This window comes from Benincasa hispida, chromosome 4, assembly GCF_027475165.1.
Source record: "Benincasa hispida cultivar pf3 chromosome 4, pf3_genome.v1.1, whole genome shotgun sequence".
NCBI classification, from domain to species: Eukaryota; Viridiplantae; Streptophyta; class Magnoliopsida; order Cucurbitales; family Cucurbitaceae; genus Benincasa; species Benincasa hispida.
Window position 1 is genome coordinate 41,918,839 of NC_143481.1, and position 20,158 is coordinate 41,938,996.

The following is a 20,158-nucleotide window of genomic DNA, read 5'->3' on the forward strand; positions in this document are numbered from 1 at the left end:
TATTTTTTATATTAAGCTTTTATATATCACTAAGTTGATTATGCTTATTCATTGTCAACATAGATAAGCCAGGAATTATATCAATTTGTGATAGTTATGTTGAGTGTTTTATTGGATGATTGCTATTGGAAAAGTGAAATAAATAACAATTTTCTTTTTAGATTTAAATTGAAAATAGATGGAGTTATATATTATCTGTCTATATACTATCTAAAATTGGTTATAGGTGAAAAACTTTTGATTTTTCCTTAGACTGTACATAAATTTATACCATATACTTTTATATTAAAATCATTAAATAAACATAAAACTCTTTTCCCCTATTTTTTAACATCACATTTAAAGAAAACAAAATATTTATTTTTCCCTATTTGTGTGCAACACACATGAAAATAAAAATTCCCTATTTTGGGCATTCACACTTTAAAATAATGTATTAAAAAAAAAGTCACATTTGATATTATTTATAATTCACGTTAAAATAAATAAATAAATAAAACATCATATTTTACCTCTAACACCCTCACAGCAAAATCTAAAAAAAATCTCATTTTATCTCTAATAACTTTTACTTCAAGTTAAGAAAATGATCTTTAAAAAATCACATTTATTGCTAATATCTACTTTGCTTTAAATAAAGGGAAAAAATTCTAAAACTATATATAATAACATTATAAAAAATGCTATCTTAATTAATTTCATATTAAATCGTTAAATAATCTCACTTGAATTTGGATTCACGTTTAATGATAATATTTAAAAAAAAAAAAAAATCTCATATTATTATCACTCTAATATAATTTGATTGAAAAATAAAATTTTGACATCTAAGTTGTCTCTATAAATAGCTAATTTAAATATTCCATTTTCTATTAGGAATCTCCTCTCCGTTTTTCTTTCATTTTTTTTATTATTTATTGTCTTTCTTTTATGTATATAACTTTGTTGTAGTATTAAGGTATATTTTTAAATTTCGTTAACAACAATATCTTTTCCAATGTTTCTTTTCCTTTCTCTTCTAGGTCTAAAGGAAGATGTCGTCTCTTTCTTTTTTGTTTAATACATGTTTTCTTTTTCAAATTTTTTTCACTTTCTAATTTTGTAAAAATGTGATTTAGTGTATTTTTTTTATACCTTTGTAGGTTTTTTTTTCGTGTATACTAGATTCACCACACATATTGTATAGGGTGAAAAAGAAATGTTAAGAAAAGTTACTTTTGAAGTTCAAGTAATTTAGAGGTTGGCAAAGTAATGGAGAAGAGGCCGATTACTGTTTTTATGTTTTTGTAGTTTTTTCACTTTTAAATTTTGGTAAATGCACATTGGTTTATAATAAGTTATATTATTAATTTATTCATAAAACTTTGAAATAAAGTTTAAAATCAAGAAGAAGATCACTTCAAAACAAGAGAGTAAGTTTTTAGGGCTTCTGTATGCAATAAAAAAAAATATTTTTATTTAAACTAAAATTTGAGTTAGAAATTAAAAAGATAATCAAATTATATAAGAAAGAAAAAAAAATTAGTCCAAATTAAAATTTGAAACTAAAAGATAATGATATAATCCAAATCAATTAAAAATTTCCGTATAAATAAGATTATCAAGAAATTAAAAAAAATACTTTAGATTAAATTAAAGTTTAAAATTAAGAGAATAGTCGAATCATCAAATCCAAAAGAAATTTAAAAAATAGAAAAAATTTTGGTTTAGGTTTAAATTATAGAATTAAGAGGCTAATTAAATCATCAAATAAAAAAAAAAACTTTTTTTTTTTAACAGGAGAGAATTATCACGATTTATTTAAGAAAAATTTTCACAAATAGAAAAAATGTCTAACTATTTACATAAATAGAAAAAAAAAAAAAGACATTGATTGACATTGATAGATTAAAGTCTATCCCACAGTATCAATGATTGACGTCTATCAGTTTCTATCATTGACAGATACTGATGGACTTCTATCGGCCTCTAGCAGTATCTATCAAATAATATTAATATTTTGCTATTTTGTGTAAATAGTTTCCCTTATTTTTCTATTTTTGCAAAATTTTCTTCTTAAAAAATATAATTATCATGAAATTTTATAACTAAGATCTTTTTTAAAATTTACATAACATGTGCAACGCACGTGGTATCAAACTAGTAATATTTAAATAGAGTTTACTTTATATGTAAATGGAAAACATACATGTAGTTAGTTCACTAGGGTTGTTGACCACTAAATTAATAAATTTATTTGTTTTAATTACAAGGTCACAATATATGCACTATCTCCCTTGAGATCAAATTTATTGCAATTGTTGTACTTAAAAAAACAAAAAACAAACAAAACAAAACAAAACAAAACAAAACAACACAACACAACACGATTCCTTGAAAAATCATGTTTAAAAAAGGTGTTCAGAACTTTAGAGGATCATCCCGTAAGGGCATCTATGATGTTCATACGGAGTGATGTATATGTCTATCTATGATAACATTGGATTAACACGAAACAAACCCTTATTTCGTCTTTGAACTCTATACTTAATATACATTTCAATTTTTAGTAAACCTAAAGAATATCTCAGGACTTGTTGGGGACAAATTTTGAGCTTTTATGGGGTGTTTGGGATGAAGGTATTTGCCATGACCGGCTATAAGTTAGGTTAAAAACTCAACTAACTTAGTAACATTGTACTTGGCTCTCATCACCGCCTATACTCCTATTGTCTCTCCAACCATCAACTCCATCCACCACCTTCAGCAACTTCCACTACTTGCCAACTCCGGATACATCTAACCACCATCATTTGTGGTCAACTATGGCGACCTCCACCAACTTTGATGGCAATTATTTCAAATTATTAGCATAGTATTTTATAATCGTCATTTATAGTAATTTGACATTAATAAAAACATCTGTAGCATATAACAAACAAAACAAATTGGTATATAAAAACAGTATTGAGAAATAGTTGCCAAATACAATAGTACTTTTATTTTAATTGTTTTTTTTAATCAAATGTATTTAAATGAAAATGACTTTGTTAAAAAAATGTTATGTATTTTTTTTTTTTTTATCAAAAGTGTTTAAATGAACAAAAGTTTTGGAGGTTGGAAGGAAGTTATTGAACATATTTATCATATAAAAATTTTGGATGAACATTTATGTTTTTCTTAAGTGAACTTGATCACCTATATTTGTTGGCCCATGTATATATATCTATATCGTATAACATGTCGAATAATGTGGTAATTTATTATATGTTTTTTTTTTTTGTTGTTGCTTAAATTAATTTTTTTAAAAATGAAATGCATGATCCAAAAGTAATCTCTAAACCTCATTTCACAAACTTCCCAACTAGGAAGCACAAATACTTCTAATTGTGCAGAGAATCGGTATCAGATACAGATACGATACGGATATGTCTAGATACGTGTCTGATATCTGTGTCTGATACATGATTCGAAGTATCTAATTTTTTTTTTTTTTAATTTCCAGATACACGTATCTGTTTCCCAGATACGTGAAAGGGATACGTAGGTTATTGTTTTTTTTTTCTTTTCAAATTTAAGTCCAACTACTAAAAAGTTCAACTCACAACCCATTTTATTTTAGTACATGTTTAGAAGTGATTTTAAAATCATCAAAAATCACTTTTTTTTTTTTCATTTTTAAAATCACTCGCAAACACACTTTTAATTACTCAAAATTAATTTATTTTTCAATTTTAAACCTTTAAATGCAATTTTCATATCATCAAAATTAGTTTTGAAGGATTAAACATGTTTCACAGTGATTTTGAAAATAAAAAAATTGATTTCAACCATTTTAAAATCACTTCCAAACATAAAAAGTCCACTTAAATTAAGCAATCCAAAACAAAATAAAATAAAAATGATAAAAACATAAAAAATTGAAAAAATAAATCCTAAAACGTAATTAAATCTTCATTCTTCCCTTCTCTCTCACTATTTAAATCATGATTCACACTCCCTTCATCCTCAACTTCATTCTTCAATTTTCATCTTTTACTTATTTCCTACCATCTACTCTAGTCGCTCAACAATCACCTAATGTTACTGGATTTTTTTTCCAAGCTTTTACTCTCTTCTTGAATCTACTAAATAAGTATTATAACAATTAATTAGATATGTGTGTGTGTGTACAACGTATCCGTATCTTAGTTTTTTAGAAATCGTATCGTATATGTATCTGTGTTTGTGCTTCTTATTCCCAATAATACATGTGTATTTTAAAAAACAACAAAACAAAATGCAATTCATAATTTATTTTAAAATGTAGAATTATTGAATATAAACAAAATATAATCACCATAGAAACAGATTATTTATGTCATAAAAAATGGAACCACATACCCCTGACATATGAACTTAACTTGGTACCCTAAACACCAACTTTAGACAAAATTGTTACTAGAAGCACATTGTATGCCCTAGTTTACTGTCTTGTGTATTGTACTTTGTTTTTACTTTGTATTCGTTGTCACACCCCGCACCAGATTACCCTCCTAACCTGGACGGAATAGTGACTGCAGCAGTTACCAACCCTTTTGCTGGCACTTACTGCCTATTTTACTTATTAACTAATACTCAAACCCTGAATACATACATATTAACTCATAACTTAATACATTTACACTACAGGGTTCCGTAACATTGGTTATACATGGATATTACCACCTAGTGAGCCCCATCAAGAATACTAGTCACTAGACAGACACATGTGAACTACCTAATACATATCTTCAATTACGCTTCCCTCAACCTGTTTCTTTGAGTGGCAGAGCAGCAGCAGAAAAGTCTTATGGGAACTGACCGCTACCTGAAAAAGAAAATAATTGAAAACGTGAGCTAGAAGCCCAGTGAGTGACTTAATAAAATGTAAACCTCTTACTTAAACTAAAGGCTTGAAAACATAGTGTTGAAACTTAAAGTATACCAGGGGTACATTGAGTATAAAGGTAAGGAATAAAAGGGCCAACAAAAGGGTTGGTAACTGCTGCAGTCACTATTCCGTCCAGGTTAGGAGGGTAATCTGGTGCGGGGTGTGACAAGTTGGTATCAGAGCAAAAGACTTTGGGAAGAGAGGGGAAAAGTTTATATATACATGTTTGAGTCTTGAGTCCTTAGCATGTGTACTAACAAGTAAGAGGAAGATGTCAAGAAAAGTGGTAAGCAAAGCATACAGACAGACAACAGGAACCCCGACCCTGCCTTTAGAAGTTTCGAGATTCAAGGGAATCCAAATGTTAGTGAATGGAAAGGTAAAGACCAGGTAAATCAGGAAACGACTTCAGACGGGGAATCGAGGATTCCACAGACAGGAAAAGAAAATTTAACAAGATCGCCAAGGGATTGGCAGAAAGTGTTGAATCCGTTCTGGCGGATTCGGAAAGGAAGTATGGTGTTGAGAATGACCTAATAGGTATTGAAAAGGACAAGGAGTTATAAGTCAGCATAGGGTAGGAAGGAAGAAGCCAAGACTTATGATTAGTATGGATGATGGATCAAGGTTTTGGCATCCTACTGGGTTGGTAGCTGGTACGGGTAAAACTCTTATGTACGAATTGTGGTAAGCATCTTCGAGGGACATGTTGTAAAGGGAAAAATGTATGTTTCTGGTATGGATAGGCAGGACATTTCAAGGAGGAATGCCCAGCTAGGTCGAGGAGTTCAGATAAAACACAACATGACTAGGTACCTTATCTTGTTAAGACTATGGATACGACCTACTTTGTAATTGTTACAATTATTGTAAAATGTTGCAAATGATCTGATCCTAATCATTCACGTGGAGACATGCAAATGGGGGTATCTCATACAAAGAGTTTGTATAAGACCGGACCACGATATGATTAGTCTTTCTCTATAACACCGTTGCCTGAAGAGACTCACATTTCACTAGGATGACCATAGATAACTTGACCTTAATCTTGGGTGAGTTGTGAACTCCTGCCTATAGAGGTGGTCATTTGATATGTATGAGTGAGAGTGGCAGTTATCACCAACTCAATATGTCTACCATTTTGAGGATTCGTTCGAGTAGGGAGCTGGAAACATAACTACAAGAGATGGAATTCACTTATTCTTGTTGTTAGGGTAAGTAGATGGATTGTTCCCTTAAAGGCTAATTTCGGGCCTTAAACAATGAGACACCTCACCCTGTCACTAGTCAGAGAGGAGTCTAGTTTATAGTTGAAATGTAACTAATTGTTCATTAGAGGGATCAATGGTACTTAAGAAGTTAGATGTAACTGCATGAGTAAAACGATGATTTTGATCCAGCTATAGTTACGAGCAATTTGTGAAGGGTCAACTTATTGTTGAATGGGGTTTTCCAATGTGTTGGGACTGGTGTCCTAAATATCTATTGTATTCTCACAGTTTGTAAACATCATATAAACAAATTGTTATTAATAAAATAATTCTTATTTAACGAGCACTCAATCCAATAAACTATGATCCTAGATTATTTTATGTAATTTAAACAAGTATGTAGAGACATACAGGTGAATCTTATTTAAATAATAACTTAAACAGTCTGTAGTAGATGGATAAGACTGGGTACTTTATCTTAGTTTTATCCTAGTGATACTACGAATACGACTTGCTTTGTAGATGTTACAAGTGTTATAAAATGCTACAAATGATATAATATTGATCATTTACATGGAGACATGTGAGCGGAGGTATCCTATACAAAAGCTTGTATAAGATTGGACCACAAAATGACTAGTCTTGTTATATAACGTCGCTAATAGTTTAGAGACTTGCATTTCACCAGAGTGACCATAGGTGACATGACCTGAATCCTGAGTGAGTTGTAAACTCTTGCTCATGAAGGTATTCCTTAAATTTGTATGGGTGAAAATGGTCAGTTCGCCAACTCAATATGCCTACCATTTTGGGGATCATCTAATTGAGGAGCTGGGAACACAACTACACAAAACATAATTCACTATTTCTCTGATGTCAAGTGATAACTTGTAGAAATACAAGTTATTTTTGCTCTTAAGTTGGAACAACTAAGGTTTTAATGATAGATTCTCCTCGTTTTTAGAAGAAACACATGAATTTATTCAAACATTAGCAACCTCATGCAAAATAAATTTTATTATTAAATATCGCGACACTAACGCATTGTATTGCAGGATTTTGACGCAGGGATTAACGCTAACGCATTAGACAAGTGCCGCAGGAAAAGCTCTAACGCATAGGCCATGCGTCGGAGGGAGTTCAATGCAGAGAAGATTCATTGCTCTAGGCTGATTCTGTCACATAACGACTTACAAGTATAGGCACCTGCAGCATGCGGCGTCTGAAAAGCTTCCACGCGGCAGGCAGCGTTTGAAAAGCTTCCGAGAGTCAGGCGGCTAATCAGGGCATGGACTTTAATGCTGACCAGGACATGGATTTTAATGTTGCCCATTCACCAAGTGGACGTGACCAACGCCTATAAATAGATGAAGTTCCTCCAGAGTTAAGAAGTTCGAAAATTATAAAGATCCTTACTCTCTGTATATTGTAGTCATAATTTTAGTTCTGTAGAGGCTGTGCTGTGGTGCTAGACGATTAGAAGGGTTGAGAACCACCACTACTGCTGGTCAGGGAGCGGAGGAAGCTAATCTTGAGAAAGATACTTCATCCAATTCCTAAACAAGTGATTGTACACAACGAGATTGAGCCAAAGAAATACAAGAGATTGTATTCTTTGGCTTGACTCAGTTTCCTTCTCATTTATCACTTTCATTCCATTTGATTTTGCTTTTGTAAAGACTCTCTGTTTCTTTATAAAATTCATATGTTTGATCCATTATACTTACCATTATTTATTTCTTGTTTATGTTGAATGCATTAATACTTTATGCACAATTTCATCCTAAAGCTCAAGCCAACTTGAAAAATTGGTAAAAGCATCTTTAACTTAGATTGTTCGAAAGAATAACTAAGTTGCATCAAGTAGGACGTCTAGTACAACTAGAGATAGACTTACTGGTGTCTATTGCATTTTGTGTTAGACACATGCATCTTAGAGATAGGCTTTGTATGTTATTCGCATTGAGAAATGTTGAATGAAGTCTGACGCATAAACAAAAGATAAGCAAACCATCCCATCTCATTCACATCACATCCTAGTTGTGTAAACTCGTCTTAGATCGACGCGTCCACTTACATTAAACTCCATTCTCACATGATCCATCATTAACTACTCAACTCTTTTGCATCTCTTGCACAGGCACAATAATTTAGTGTAAATAACACATTTTTCACATTCATTTAGGAAAACCCCTACAGTAGATACAATGCAAGGTCTGCGTTTGGTTAACTGAATCCCTGAGTTCGACCCTGGACTTACCAGGAACCTAAATTAGATTTATACTTGGATCTGGTTTAGGAAAACTTGAACGTCATTTGAAGGAGTTGTGTGCGTTCTGTGCATATATCTAACGCCCAACGCGTTACAATTATTTAAATGTATCGAAGTATAAATGCATCACTTATACTTGGAACTTCTTTCTTCAATTTATTTTATACAATACATTCCTAGAGCAAATCATGATAGCAACGAACATCAGGGCATGTGTATAAATTGCTCTCTTAAGGGTTGACTCCAGGGCTTGAACAATGTGACTACACCCTCTCTTGGCCTGAGAGGGTATTGGTCATAGTTGGACTATGACTTATTATTCATTAGATGAATCAGTGGTACTTAAGGAGTTAGATGTAACTACATGGGCAAAACGATAATTTTGACTCAATTGTACTTATGAGCAATTTGTGAAGGGTTGTCGCATATTGACTAGTTATATCCAATGGACATAGAAATATATCCGTAATACGAAGAGTGCAGCTATTGGTTTTTAGTGGAATGATCGGCAGCTAATGGATGTTGGGTAATTTAATTAAAGAGTTTAATTAATTATCGAAGTACCATTGAAGCTTCAATCTACAGGTCCATAAGGTCCCCTCTGTAGCTCAACATGGATTAAATTGAAAATTAATTTTGGATTAATTTGAATTGTTCAAATTAATTGAGGACATTAATTATATGTGGTATAGTTAATATAATGTATTTGATACATCATAATATAAAATTTATTTCAAGATAAATCAAGTATTTGAGTATGATTCAAATACTAATTATATGGATGATATTCATATAATTGAATTTAGTATAAATGTGATTTATATTAAATATCATAAGTAATTGAGAGAAATAAAACTATAGAATATATTACTATAGGTTATGTGTTATATTTAATATAACATATAGTATATATATATATATATATATATATATATATAATAAGGTAATTATTATTATTATTATTATATATTGAAGGATCTCTTATACGAGAGTACCTATGAGCAGAAGAGGATCTTTCCAATTCATCGTGACAGAATTTTCACATATATATTCAAACATACAAATATACATTCATAACGCTATATTACTAGCATACTAAAAGATAAAAATAAGAGACCGAGAGAACATACCAGTTGAAGACTTTTCTTCACGTGAATGAACGCCTCTCGCTCTCACTAGTCCAGCAAGTAATCACCCAACAACACATTGGTTGTCTACGCGAACAATAGACAATAGGGACGACACCACCACTCAGAGCCCCCAGTATTCTTGGAGTGAGAATCCAAACGGTGGGCTTTGATGGAATTAGTAGGGGGCAGAGGAAAGGCAGTTGTGTATAGAGAATCAAGCAAGTGGGAGAAAAGGAAGACTATCGTATAGTCAGATGCTTGATCGTTTAGTGCAGGGTACACGATCGTGTAGTAAAAGCTAAGTGATCGTCTATACGATCATTTAGTTACGCTCAGGCGCTAAGGAATCGTCTATGAAACGATAAATGATCGTTTAGATAAAGGGCGCATAGGTGTACGATCGTTTAGTAAGCGGGTGCTATCGTATAGGCTCTCAAACACTAAGTGATAAAAGGCTTATCACACCGTGAGCAATTATGCGTCTCTCTTGCAAAATGAAAACCATTTTCATTTTATTCTTCAGTTACTATAACTAAATTAAACTTTCCACTAACGCACGAATTCGGAGAAAACGTCGGCCAATTATCTTATAACCGTCTAGTTAATAAATTAAAAATATAATCATATTATATTCATAACCTATGGTTTGATATCATATATCAACTATAGTGTTTTCTCCTATACTTGATATAAATCATATTTATATCCATTTTACTCCAAAATAAGGCATCTCATACATTTAGTCAATTATATCATATATAATTAACCAGTTCAATTATATCATATATAATCAAACTTCTTCTTGTCAATTTGAACATTTCAAACTGACCCAAAAATTGAATCTCAACTTTTATCCAAGCTACCAATGGGACATTATGGACATGTGGCTTGAAGCTCCAACAGTACGTGAATAGCTGAGTAAACTCTTTAGCCACGAGATCTATCGTCCGTTAACTGCCAAGCATTCCATTAAAGATCGACAGTTGAACTATTCTTACCACGGATATATTTTTGTGCCCATCGGATATAACCAACATGAGTACGAAAATCCTTCACACATGCTCGTAAGTACAACTGGGCCAATTTATCATTTTGCCCCCGTAGTTACATCTCATTTCTTAAGTACCACTGATCCCTCTAATGAACAATACAAGGTAGTTAAATTATGTGTGAACACCTCTGACGCCATGAAAAGGTGTGTGGCACCACATCGTTCAAGCCTTGGAATCAACCCTTAAGGGAGCTATCTATCTAGTATCTACTTACCCCTACTTCAGGGAAAGAGTGAATTTTATCTTCTGTAGCTGAGTTCTCAGCTCCCAAATTAGATGAATCCCCAAAGTGGTAGGTTTGAGTCAGCGGCCTGGCCACTCCACCCATGCAAATCAAAGGATCATCCTCAATGGCAAGAGTTCCCAACTCACTCAGGATTGAGGTCATATTACATATGGTCATCCTAGTGAAGTGAAGTATTTGTCATGAACAGTGTTATATAATGAGACGTTAACGCTTCATGGTCAGGTCTTATACACACTTTTTGTATAGGACGCCCCCGCTCGCATGTCCCCTACACGAATGATCAGGATTAGACTATCTGTGACAAGTCACAACACTTCTAACCATTCCACAAAGCGGGCCACATCCGTAGCGTTATCAGGATAAGGTTCCCCTCCTATATCCGTATACTACAGACCATTTTGGTTATCATTTAAGACATGATCCACTTGTATGTCACCACATACATGCTTAAGTTACATAAAGATAACCAGGGATTTTAGTTTATTGGTTTGTGGTAAAGCAAATAAAACATTCAAATGAGCAAAAAAGTAAAGTAAATATCATATATTATACATCACAAGCGTTCGTACATACTGTTTACAAACTATAGGACACGAGATTTTAGGGCATCAACCCCAACATATATATATTAATCTAATTAAATTAATTTTAATTTTAATTTAATTAAAAGGAGGGAGTCAACTCCCTATTGAGGTTGACGCCCTAAACTCTCGTAAGGTCCTGTAGTTTGTAAACACTTGTATGAACAAACGCTTGTGATGTAATAATATGAGATATTTTCTTCACTGTTGTCTATGAAACATGAGATGTTTTGTCTACATTTACCACAAACCAATAAACTAAGATCCCTGGTTGTCGTTGTAACTTAAACATGTACGTGGAGACATACAAGTGGATCATGCCTTAAGTGATAACCAAAATGGTCAGTAGTATATGGATATAGGAGAGAAAACTTATCATGGTGACACTATAGATACGACCCACTTTGTAGATAGTTACAAGTGTCGTGATATGCTACAGATGGTATGATCTTGATCATTGATGTGGAGACATGCGACTGGGGGTGTCCTATACAAAAGAGTTTGTATAAAATCGGACCACGAAGTGTTAGACTCGTTATATAACGTTGTTCATGACAGAGACTTCATTTCACTAGGATGACCATAAGTAACATGACCTTAATCCTGAGTGAGTTGGGAACTTCTGCCTTTGAGGGTGGTCCTTTGATTTGCATGGGTGCGAGTGGCCAGATTGCCGACTCAAACCTACTACTTTAGGGATTTGTCTGATTGGGGAGTTGGGAACTCAACTACATAAGATGGAATTTACTCTTTCCCCGAAGCAGAGGTAAGTAGATAGATTGCTCCCTTAAGGGTTGATTCCAAGGCTTGAACGATGTGGCACCACACACCTTCTCATGGCCCGAGAGGTGTCCACTTATAGTATGACTATGATGTATTGTTCATTAGAGGGATCGGTGGTACTTAAGGATTTAGATGTAACTATAGGGAAAAATCGGTAATTTGGCCGAGTTGTACTTACGAGCAATTTGTGAAAGGTTATCATACTGTTGATTGGTTATATCCAATGGACACAGAAATATATTTGTAGTGCGAATAGTGCAGCTGTCGGTCTTTAGTGGAGTGTCCGAAAGTTAATGGATGGGGGTAAACGATTGTAGAGTATGGGATACTCGGCTACAAGGTGAACGCACGCGCTCCAAACAATCGTGTGGCTCAATAAGCTTCATCAATTAATCGCTTAGTACACGATCACGTAGTAAAAGTTACTTAGACACTTATTATTTTATCGATTAAATGATCATGCCTCACAACATTGTTGTCGTTTAGACGATTGTTTAAACTTGCGTTGTTTAAATTAGCGTGCAAAACGATTGAATGGCCTCATGCTTCATCGCATTGTAAATTGTACTCGATCGCAACTAAGCGATCGTAGTTACTCGCCCAATTTACTAAACGATCAGGGAAGACTTCGCCCGAGCGGTTCAAAACCCGATTCGCTTATGAACCGGTTTGCTCGATGGTTTGATGTGATAGATAGAATTTATTTCTGATTTTTTAGGTTAATCATCTTGGTTCATTAATTTTTTGTGAATGTACATAAGATGTATGTTTTATTATATGTCATATAATTGAAATCCCACTTTAGATTTTACATTCGACATGCATCATCTTTATATTGTAAGTGTTATGATATAGTAGTCTGCATGATTTAAATTACTTAAAGAACATGCTCATGCATCATATATAAGAGTTATATTTATGCATGCATTAAGCATAGACATGCATCATCTTTATATTATAATTGTTATAGTATAAGGGTGTATGGGAATATGTATGCTTTGTTCATTACAATTATATAAAAGTTATATATAGTAATGAATGGACATTGCACGAAGCATGACACATAGGTTAAATTCATAAGATTAATAAATACCTAGTTATGCATAGCAATGTGAATGGTTTTGGTTGTTTCTTTTATAAGAGTTATAAGGGAAATTAGAATTAAAATCGATAAAAAAGACATGCATGCAAACTTAGGCTTGAATCGTGGTTTTAAAAGAGTTTTAAAACTTGGTGGAGATAAACCTAGGATCACGGTTCTAATGAGATTAGTAACCTAAGGTTTAATCTTTTAATCAGTTTAATATGATTAAATTGACTAATAAAAGATTAAATATGTACAATCGATCTTGAGGCAGGGAAAGCGAACCTAGCAACCCTTAGACAAGCGAGCTCTAGTACTTGATATCCCTCAACAACCCGAAATGCTATGGTTTGTTGACTTAGTAAATCTATCTATAAGGGACCTTTTGTCTAAGACGAGTTATGTCTAGGCTGGGGTACTTAAGTTGACGGAAACGGAACACCCCTACCTGAAAAGGTGAATTAGATAGATTTGATGCATGCATGCAAATTTGAGGATAGTTCATTAAAGAATTTAATGAGACTTGACTTGAATTTTTTTAATATCAAAGACAAGCCCACAACTATTGCTTGAATTCTCAATCCCAAGAGAATATAGAGATTTCTCAAGTGGTGGTGTCTTGGTTTGGAGATCAAGATCCAGAACGAAGGGTTCATGATCCGAATTGAGGGATTTCACAGAGGTTATTTGGCTTTAAGAGTAAGTCATTTTCTTCCCTAATTTATTTTTAATTAGCATGTTGTAATCATCATTTAAATGCATAATCTTTTTGCCTCTTTATATATTTGAAGTTCACTGAAAAATAAAATTGGGACCGATCCTCACGTTTCCGCATAGGGACTTTCATCGGTTCTCTTCAATTGGTATCAAAGTGGACGGTTTTGGTCCCCTTTTTTTAATTTTTCATAATTTTTCTACAGAGTTATGGTGGGTGCATTATGTAAATTTTTCATGTTGATGAATGGTTTTTTGAATGGTTTACGATTATGGATGTTTTCGAGATTGGCCTTTTAGATTTTACTGCTTTATTTTACAGATTTGATTTGTAAGGGCCTATTTTTTTTGCCATTAAATGCAATCGGGTCTGTATTTTATTGTTCTTGATTCGTTTGTGGTGATGCCAACGACATTCTGGTGAAAACAAGGCTCAAATTGGAGCAGATTTGAAGGAAATCGCGACTATGTAGTGCAGATTGTACTGCAGCGTTGCAACGCTGTGATGAGATGGAATAGAAATTTTTTCCATAGCGTTGCAACACTTCGAGATGGAACAAATTTTTCGATTCATGGGCAGTTTGTTGTGTGGCTCGATTGGTTCCCCTCCAGTTCGAGTGGTTCGAGTGCTAGGCAATTCGGTTCATGCGGTTAAAGATCCAGTTCACTTGTTTCAAACCGGTTGACTATTAATTAAATTAATATAAATATTATATTAATTTAATTAATGGTTTTAGAAGTCCAACCCCGGTCCATAATTGCTATTTAAATTATACATATGATGTATGGTTTAATTATTTTATATATGTCAAAATGTATGTCATATAGTAAAAATTCCCACTATGGGTTTGTTGGGATTGGTATCCTAATTCTTCTAGAGTCTTTTAGTTTGAAACTTTGTGCACATTCTTATTAATAAAATAAGAGTTATTTGATTTGCATTTACTCATATCCAATAAGCAAAGATTTGTGGTTATTTTATGTAAACTTAAGCATGAGATATACAACTGGATCATGCCTTAAGTAATAACCTAAAAGGTTTGTAGTATAAGGATAAATGAGGGATACCTTATCCTGGTGATACTACGGATATGACCCGCTTTGTAGAGGTTTACAAGTATTATGAACTACTATAGATGGTCGGATCCGACCATTCATATGGAGACATGCGAGTGAGGGTGTCCTATACAAAAAGTTTGTATAAGACCGGACCACGAGATGATTAGTCTCTTTATATAACATCGTTGAAGGACATTGGACATGAGGATCTCCATGAGCAGCGGAAGGATCTTTCCAAATTTCAATCATATGTGAACAATACAATCACAATCATAAACGAAAATAAACGACTATGTGCAAAACAGAAATTACAGCATGCTTTTCTAAAGATCAAGGGAAAGAATTAACAAACCTTTGAAGACTCAAAATCAAGTTCCTCAATCACGAACGCTCAAACAAACTGCAACACTGCAACACTTGAACGCCCGTATAACACGATCGCTACACTGCACGATCACAGCAAACTCGAACAAAGTGATCACAAAGTCAGAACGGCCTCCACAAAACCTCGACTGTGTCGAGTTGAATATGACACCACCAACAAGGTTACCTCGGTATTCTCAGTGTGACAGTCCAGAGTGTAGGCTCTGTGTGGACTTGGTTACAGGATGAGACTGGAGGAGAACAATCGTGTAAACGATTGAGCAAGTGGGAGAAGATGAAACCTATCATGTAGGTCAATGCCTAATCATTTATCAAAAGCTATATGATTATTTAGCTCATCGTCTAACTGAGTGTCTATCGTATAAGAACACTCCATGATCATTTAGTCTCTCCAAGTTTTCATTTAGTAAATCTGATTACTTGACAACTATCCCGTGAGTAATTTTCAAGATTGGAAAATCTCAAATCAACAACTTGCTAATCTGACTAAAATTAGGAAAATATTTTTCCTTTTATCTCACGATTACCATGAAACCACCAATAACCTCCCACTCAATTGGTTATTAGAGAAAAAGAGATAATTATCCAATAATTAATATTATTATAAATCTAAATGATAACCAACTTATCAAACTATATTTATAACCTATAATTTTAATATTTCATCTCATGAAACATATAAACCATAACTCTTTTTCTATTTCATGGCACTTAATGTAAATCTCATTTACATTGACCCTCCACTGGATGTATCTCATACATCATACCGATCATATCATATATAATTGAATTACCTCTTGTCAAATTGAACATTTCAAATCAACACTAAGACTGACCCTCAACTTGAATCCATTGAGCTACCAAGGGGAACTTATGGACCTGTAGCTCGAAGATCCAACTGTATGTGAATAACTGACTAAACTCTTTAGACATGGGATCTCATCCATTAACTGTCAGCCATTCCACTAAAGACCGATAGCTAAACTCTTCTTACTATAGATATATTATGTGTCCATCTTAACCAATCATAGTGCGACAACTCTTCACAGATCGCTCATAAGTACAGCTCGACCAATAACCGTTATGCCCCTGTAGTTACATCTAACTCCTTAAGTACCACCGATCCCTCTAATAAACATAAGTCATAATCCTATTATGACTGAGTCTTCTCTTCCAAAGAGAAGTTGTGGCCACTATGTTCAAGCCCCAAAATCAGTCCTTAAGGGAGCAATCTATCTACTTACCCCTGCTTCGGGGAATGAGTGAATTTCATCTTGTGTAACTGAGTTCCTAGCTCCCAGATTAGAAAAGTCCCCAAAAAGGTAGGCATGTTGAGTTGGCCATCTGGCCACTCTCACCCATAATAATCAAAGGACCGCCATCAAAGGTAGAAGTTCTCAAAACACTCAGGATTGAGGTCGTGTCATCTATGGTCGTTTAGGTGAGATGTAAGTCTCTAGTATCAACGGCGTTATATACAGAGTCTAGTCATCTCGTGGTCCAGTCTTATACAAACTCTTTGTATAGGACACCCCCACTCGCACGTCTCCACATAAATGGTCAGGATCTACCATTTGTTATAGTTTACAACACTTGCAAACCCCTACAAAGCGAGTCGTAACCGTAGTGTCACTAGGATCAAGAATCCCTCCTTAATCCTTACACTACAGACCTATTTAGGTTATCACTTAAGGCATGATCCACTTGTATATCTCATATATATGCTTAAGTTTACATACAATAATCATGGAGCTTTGTTTATTAGATATGAGTAAATGCTAGAATGAAATAACGCTTATTTTATTCATAAACAATGTGTATAATTACAAACAACGAGACATCAAGAGAATTAGAACACCAATCCCAACAGTTGATACTTGAGACTTACATCTCACTACAATGACCATAGGTGACATGACCTTAATCCTGAGTATTTTGGGAACTCCTGCCTATGAGGGCCGTGATTTGATTAGTATGGATAAGAGTGGCCAGATTGCTAACTCAGCCTACCTTTTTGGGGATTTTTCTGATTTGGGAGTTGGGAACTGAGTTACACAAGACATAATTCACTCATTCCCTTAAGCAGGGGTAAGTAGATAGATTGCTCCCTTAAGGGTTGATTTTGGGTCATGAACATAGTGGCCATATCCTTTCTTTCGAAGAGAGGATCCAATCATAGTAGGACTATGACTTATTGTTCATTAGAGAAATCAATGGTACTTAAGAAGTTAGATGTAACTATAGGGGCAAAATGGTAAATTGGCCTAGTTGGAGCGATCTGTGAAGGGTCATCGCACTTGATTGCTTGATATGGACACATAAATATATCTGTGGTGAGAAGAGTGCAGACTGATTAAGACTATAATTGTTTGTGTTCATTCGAATTGAATTTGGAACGATCTTTTTCGTTTCTCATGGAAATCCTCGTGTTTGATTTCCTTCAATTGGTATCAGAGCTAGGTTTTTCTGATATTGCAAATCCCATTTCATTTTTTAACTTCTTTTACAGTCGTGGTGGGCTTTAAGGTTTATGCAGTGCGTTTAAAAGTTAAATGCGTTTGTGGATGTGTCGATGAATGTTTACGGGATGGTTGCCTCTGTTTAAAGCTTTCATTTCTATTACAAAATGTTAATTTGTAAGCCCCCCCTGCATTTTTTGGCATAATTAACAAGTAATTGAGTATGTAATTCAAAGTGTTTGAAGTTGTTGAGTCGTTCGTGATGAAGTTTCAAAGCATGGAGATGTGGTTCTCATCGAGGAAGAAGACCAAAGGTTGGACATATCGTGTAGCCTCAGGTAAACAATCGTTGAGATTTGGCTAAACGATCATGTAGAAAAGTTCTACACAATCGTGTAGTATTTACTAAACGATCGTTTAGCATGCTAAACGATGGGGTAAAGCATTTGCTTTATTGCGTAGCGTTAGTTGCTCGATCACGTGAATGTTGGAGGTAAATGATCGTATAAAGCATTTGATGCTATAAAAGGTGCATGCACTAAACGATCTTGTAGTTAGCATGCTTCGTTGCGTAGTCACTGAGTACACGATCACCCGGTATATGATACCTTGATGCTTGCTCCGGGATCGTTTAGACGATTTTGCTTCACCACATTGTTATCGTTTAGTCGATCGTTTAAGGCTTGTGTTGCAAGATGCACATTGCACGATCGTGTAACCTCATGCTTCATCGCATAGTCAAGGTACACGATCGTTGCTAAACAATTGAGTAAAGAGTTTACTTTATCGTGTAGGCGATCACAAGGATTTGGTACATGAATAAGGAGACGTGTTTCTTCGGCTGGACGATTCAAGATCCAATTCGCCTGTTTGAACCGAAAACTCATTGTGCTTTGTAATAGTTAGCTTTGGTTTTTTGAGGATTTGAGGCTAATTATCCCTATTCATCAACTTTTGTTTAATCTCCATGAGATGTATATTGTTTATATGCCGCAGTGTATGACATATAGATTTAAAACCCACCTTAGGTTATGCATTTGATTCATGCATCATATATTATAAGTGTTATAATATTGTTTCTGGCATGATGAAATTACAAGAAAGCATGCACATGCATTATGAAATATATGAGTTATATTTATGCATGTAGTGAGCATATTCATGCATCATCTTTATATTATAAGTGTTATAGCATAAAGGTGTATGGAAGCATGTATGCTTGGTTCGTTGCTTTGTTATATATTGTTATATACAAGTAGCAATGAATGAACAATGCATGGAGCATGACACTCAGGCTTGTTTGTAAAAGTTATGAATGCCTTGTATGTGTAGCTTCACATTGTGTTGGTTTTAGTTGAGATTAGATACCTAAGTTTAATCTTTTAAATCGACTTAATAAGATTAAATTGATTGGCATAAAAGACTAAATTTGTATTAAATCTATCTTTAAGGGATCTTTTTGTTGGGATTAGTGTCCTAAATCTACTAGAGTCTCGTCGTTTTTAATGATACACATTGTTTTATGAATAAAATAATTGTTAATTCATTCTGGCATTTACTCATATCCAATAACAAAGCTCCATGGTTATTTTATGTAAACTTAAGCATGTATACGTGATATACAAGTGGATTATGACTTGAGTGATAACCTAAATAAGTTTGTAGTATAAAGATTAAGGTGGGATATCTGATCCTGGTGAAACTACGGATACGGCCTGTTTTGTAGTTGTAAGTGTTGTAAACTACTACAAATGGGAGATCCTGACCATTCATGTAGAGACGTGCGAGTGAGGGTGTCTTATACAAAGAGTTTGTATAAGATGACTAGACTCTATATATAACGTCGTTGATACTAGAAACTTACATCTCACCTAAACGACCATAGATGACACGACCTCAATCCTGAGTGTTTTGAGAACTTCTGCCTTTGAGGGCGGTCCTTTGATTAGTATGAGTGAGAGTGGCCAGATTGCCAACTCAACATGCCTACCTGTTTAGGGATTTGTCTAATTTTGGAGCTGGGAACTCAATATACAATATGGAATTCACTTCTTTACCGAAGCAGGGATAAATAGAGAGATTGCTCCCTTAAGGGTTGATTCTGGGGCTTGAACATAGTGGTCACAGCTTCTCTTTGGAAGAAAGAACTCAGTCATAGTAGGACTATGACTTATGTTCATTAGAAGGATCGATGGTACTTAAGGAGTTAGATGTAACTATAGGGGCACAACGGTTATTGGCCAAGTTGTACTTACGAGCGATCTAAAAAGGGTTGTCGCGCTGTGATTGGT